The sequence below is a fragment of the Vanellus vanellus genome, assembly GCF_965231255.1.
Source record: "Vanellus vanellus genome assembly, chromosome: 2".
Taxonomy (NCBI): Eukaryota; Metazoa; Chordata; class Aves; order Charadriiformes; family Charadriidae; genus Vanellus; species Vanellus vanellus.
The window spans coordinates 10,591,029-10,597,028 of NC_138906.1; positions in this window are offsets into that span (position 1 = coordinate 10,591,029).

The following is a 6,000-nucleotide window of genomic DNA, read 5'->3' on the forward strand; positions in this document are numbered from 1 at the left end:
CTCTGCAGGAGTTCGGTGGTGTCAGGTAAAGGAAGCATAAGTCATGTCATGAATCTAGAACAGTTTGAGTTCCCTATCTAGGCAGCACGAAGTGACTGAAAGCTCATTTTGTTTCCATTCACCTTTACTGTGTCTTTCATGTCCCACTGTGAGGATTCAAAACACTCCTCAAAACACTCCTCAAAGCAAAACAAGCAAACAAAAAACCAACAAAACAACAAAAAAGCCCCACCACACTGCAGCTTAAACTTGGTTAGGAATGAGATAAATGGAAATATTCAAGGATATGTGGATGCATATAAAAGTCGAATTTCACCGGCTGTACAGTTATGAACAAGCCCAGGGACATCTGTTCCACGCTGTCTATCCATGGCTGACTTGGCTAATTCTTCAAGTAGGTATTTATTGGTAGAACTCCTAAAGTCCTGCCAGGGTCAATCTTGTTACAGAGTTGAAGAATCAAAAAACAAAACAAAACAAACATCCAAACAAACAAAAAAAAACAACAAAAAACCCAACCCTACAACAAAAAAAGCGCCTCACTTTCACCATGTCTGTTTTGAGCCCAGAAATTGGCATTTGATTCAGTCAGCCTCTGAAAGGTGTTCAGCTAGAGTGGATGGATCAAAAGAGTGAAAACTGTCTACTTCTCTTTATGGTGTGTTCAATATTTAATTACCATCTGTATTAAAAATCATGCCTTATTTCTGATTTGAATTTTACTGCCTTCAGCTTCTAACTATGGTTCTTGTTCTCTCCTTCCCAGCTACATCTAAGAACTTTAATACTTGATATTCCTGCTAATCACAATTCACCTCAAAATCTCCTTTTCAGTCAGTTAAAAAGATTTACTCTAAGTAAATTTACTCTTTAAAGATTTTTCTTAACTACGAACTCAGGGTTTTGTTCTTCCCTGAATTCTCTCCAAACTTTAACATACTTATAAAAACACAGGCAAAAGAACTGAAAGCAGTATTCTAGGCTCGGTTTCAGCAACTCTATGAACAAACGTAAAATCACCTGCTTATTTTATGCTCTCTGTTACAGACCTTTTTAATCATTACAGAGGAAAACAGCACAAAACTCCAGAGGTGAAAAACATGATTATTTCCCAGAAGCAAATGGGATGTGCATTTGAGAAACTTGTGTCTGCTCCTGTCTTCCTGCTGTCAGAGGTCTCGCTGTAGGTAAAGGGCTTCCTTGTGGCAGACCTAAAGATTAATGGCCCTTTATCTTTGTTTTGGGTTGTCATGTCCGCTTATTTGTTTATATAGAATAAAGCCAGTTTTAGGGACATTTTAACCCAAATGCTATAGCAATAATTTCCTTGAAGTAGAAAATAGTGGCTACTTCTGAACTTTGTTCACATCAACCAGCAGCAATCCATAATTTCTTTTCTGAATCATTGTTCTCCAGATACAGGCCTGGTTCTGTAGATAGGTCCATGACTCCATGTTCCTGGTGCATCCATGGACATTCATGGAATTCAAGCCTCTCTTGTTTTCTGCTCCCAAATATTTCAGATTGCTCTGTATAATTAGCTCATCTTTGGAATATACCACTCTGTTATTTCCAGAATTTGCCAACTTTTTTGTGTCATCTGCCAGTAATATCAGCAGTGATTTGTTGACCAGAATAAATGCATCCTTTTAAAAAAAAAAATCATTTATATCCCAGGTTTTTTTATCCAAATCAAATTTTCTTATCCTTTTTCTCATCTTTGGGAACTTCCTGAGATACTATGTACATATAATACTTATTTTGCTGGTTGCAAGTGTTATGTTTGCCCATATGGAATATGAGCTTACCAATATCATGGGTTGGTTCCCTGACAACATCATAATGGGATCCAAAAGAGTTATGTGAGAGCAAAGCAAATATTTTTTGTGTTAGCAAATAATCATTAGAAGCTTTAATGTTGTTTTACTACTGGTTACATAACAGCACTAGCATATGTTTCTGAAACCAGTGTCACACATAATTTTTCTGTTCTTACAGAACAGATGCTTTCTTCACTGCTATGCTTTCTCTTCAGTCTATGTTTAGTTCCCATTCTTGAAGTGCTTACACAGTACCATTTAAAATTTTTACAGCCCCTGCTCCACTTTGGTTTGTTGCGTACATAGCACTACAGCATTACATCTACACAACATGCCACACAGGCTATAGAGGCTCACCCATCACTACATCTGTGCTTTCTCTATGAGTTTTGCTGATTGTTTACCTTTCATTGTTTCTCTGTCCTTTTTGAATATTCTCCTTTGATTTGTGGGCCATTCAACATCTTTCATTAGACATCTTAGTCTGCCAATTTAGTATTGATTCTAAAACATGTGACCATGTATTAGCTGTATTATAAATGACAAAAATGCAAATATCCATCCATATTATCAGTTCCTGACTACTTAACATGGCTGTACTCATTGTCCTTTAAAAAAAAAAAAAAGAGAAACCATTAATCTGCTGGACCATCTGTGCTCATTCTAAACTATCCACAAGTTAGTTGTTAGTTACACGGGTTTTGGAGAAGATAGCTTGCACTGCCAAATCCTTAAGCAAGAAAAAATATTTTTGTATTACTTTAATAATTTTATTTTTCACTCTTAAATTCAGTATCTGACTCATCATGACTAAGATGACTGTACTGTTAAATACCACATGGAAGGCATTTCAAAAATCTATCAGTATTAAACTAGAACCGTTTTTCAGTCTGGTTGACAAAATCACATTGTATAAATTTAGTCTTTGAAAGTAAGCCATGCACCTTTTATGAAGGACTTTTATCCAAAATGCTAGAAATTTTAAAGGAAATAAATCATCTTAATTTCTAAAATTAATAGGCACAAGATTTATTCTTAAATCATGGATACTCCTTTCTAATTAAATTCAAATGTGTTTAATGCATCTCAGGAGTGTTAAGATAATAAGTAGTCCTTTTCTGGAACTTAACATCCTCGATCCCTGTCAATAATTATATTGGGTGACTAATAAAATATGATGCCAAGCATTTTTTAAACCTTTATCTTCCTCCTCTGTCTCATTAGCAAAATGAATAGGTTTGCTCCACAGGCACCACCTAATCTGGAGAATTCAATGTTGTTCAAGGACATTGCAAATAAATTTCAGCATGTATCCCCTCATGAAACAGTCATATATAAAATGCACTTTTACAATATCTGCCATTTGCCATCTAAATTTTCTCTTTGCTGTATAAGCTTATTGCTAACATCAAAGGCTGGAAGGCCAACAAGGGCCACTGCAACTGTCAAGTCTGATCTCCTGACCAGGAGAACTTTATGCAGCTATCCCATCAAAGACTACACTCTTAAGTAGAGCTCCAATGATCAGTATTTGATCCATAGAACATATAGCACTCACCCATTCCACCAGTGGTATATCAGAAAATGCTGACATCATGAGAATAGATTATTTTATTACATAAGATGATACTTATTTTCAGAAACTGGACTCAGATCTAACAGGCCTTTTAACGAAAATCATGCCAGTAATGTGAAATTTGCTAATTTGTTCTTGAGAGTTTAACTTCCTTTCTCAAGTAGATATTACATTATTTACACCTCCAAGTAAAAAAAAATAGTCAGGATCCTCAATCCCTGGGATGATGAATAGTCCTCTGGCCCTTATATAAAAGCAAAAGCCATCTCTAGTGACTTTAAACATTTGGGTATATCTAAGTATTTGAATGGAGGACTCGAGATTTCATACTGTCATACTGAAGGTGAGAGGATAGAACAAGGAATAGATTGTGATTCATCCACTCTTTAAAGTATTTTCATCTTCCTAATTTTAGGTCCTCTAAGCCATACATTAGATTCAAACTACACCCACCCTGCCAGTGATTGCAACTGCAGAGATACCCCATGCTGAATGTTCCAGATATGTCTATGCTACAAGGCATATATATGATATTTTTGATCATATTTTTACATGTGGTGTGTCACACAGAATCACAGAATATCTCAAGTTAGAAGGAATCAATAAGGGTCATGGAATCTGACTCTCTGCTCCTCACAGGACTACCTAAAACTAAACCATATGACTAAGAGCATCATCCAGATGCTCCCTGAACTCTGACAGGCTTGGTGCCGTGACCATTTCCCTGGGGAGCCTGTTCCAGTGACTGACCACCCCCTCAGTGAAGAACCTTTTCCTAATGTCCAGTTTGAACTTCCCGACACAGCTTCATTCCATTCCATAAGGCACCCCTTTGAACATCACTCATACTGTGCCTGCTTAGTTTTTTTTCAGTTTTATTGAGCCGTAGCCCTTGGCCTGGGTGAGAGGAAAGGTCAATCTATATAACATACAGTAAAGCATGCAGCTGTCCTACAAACCCTACAAATTCAAGGTTTGTCTAGAGACTACTGTCCACACACTTCTCATCTATCATCTGCTTTCTTCACTTCCACCTTTTCTGACTCGCATAGAGAGTTATTGCCAAGGACTGTGCCTTGACTTCCAGGCCACACTTAAAAAGATGACTGAAAAAAGCACAAGAGAAAATATCTCATAAAGGTCAGCCCTTCTTCCTGAAGCCAGCTCAAACTAGGCACACACTTATCAGACACTGAAAGACATAGTTCTATCTTCCTGTGTTCCTTGCGACACCTGAAATCTCTCAAAGTACATTCAGACTATGTACAAGCAGAGACTGTATTTAGCCTGTTCCCTGGGGCAGGCCATTAGGGCCCTGAATGTCCTAAGAGGCCCCTGCCCAGCTCCACTGAGAACCTTCACCTATGCCACATCTACCCGCTGACCTCTGGGTACGTGGCAGAGATTACCCACATCCAACTAGAAAAAAACCCTCATCCTGCCTGGTCCCCACTGAAGGTGTTGGGGAACAGGAACTACTCTGGGTATGGCGGTGTTGCAGAAGCCTTCAGGGCTCTGATTTGTCTCTCTGGATGGGCTTAGCATCCACCAGGATGTGGATGCTAAACTGTGGGAAGTTTCTGTGTGTACATCTCTATAGGTACTGTAATTCTAAATGAGGGACATACCAGCCTACATTCTCATTTGAAAAAAAGTCTAATATCACAGTTTAAGAGTGGTAGGGTATGGGCATCAGTCAGCTGCTATGATGTCATGGCACATCCCTTTTCCCTGATCTCCTAAAGCTGGGGATGCCACCAACTATGTTAGAAATGTTGCAGATGCTCTTTCTGCCCCATCTTCTGCCTGGGTTGTCTAGTCAAATAGCATTGGCACTTGAAAGCCTCTTAACAGCCTGATATCTGAACCTGCTTCCTAGATGGGAGGATTCAGGGAGGCACCTGAATCCAGGATAGGTTGACTATAGAAGTAGACCCTGTCAGTTGCCCCCGGTGAGGCAGGTTTAGGCTATGCCACCATGGATATGCGATGCCACCATCTTACTCTGTCTCAGGTTTTCCTGTGCTCCAGAGGTGTGCAGGCAGAGCCAAAAGTTCTTCATGACAATGCCACTACACTCTGGCCTGCCTGTTTGCCATTCCTTCAGTAAATCTCATCCATGGCCTGGATGAAGTCATCCCAAGCCCTCTTACTGTCAGCTGAATCCTACACATAGAAAAGGCATGTGTCTCCTGGTCTTTCAACAAGGAGCAGCAGAGAGGAAGGTCTGCCTACGTTACTGGCTTTCAAGTTGTATCTTGAACTTCATGAACTGCGTAAGATGGTGTGTTCTTCAGCTTTATTACCTCTAGCCAATTCCCCCTATTTTCCATATGTTCCACATTGATATGGCTGTTACAGTCAGGCTTTTCCAAAATTCTGGTCTCACCTTATAGAGAAAAATGCATAGAGCTCTATATGGCCCATCATGTGACAAGTTCAGAGCTGGTGCTGATCTTAGCTCCCCCAATATGCTGTTCTATCCTCATACATGGGAGGATAGAACGCTGAAGATGTTTCAGAGAAGCACAGAGACAAGGAATCTCTTTAATGTAAAAACAGGTACACCATCCATTCATTCTTCTTTGAAGCAAATTCCCTACA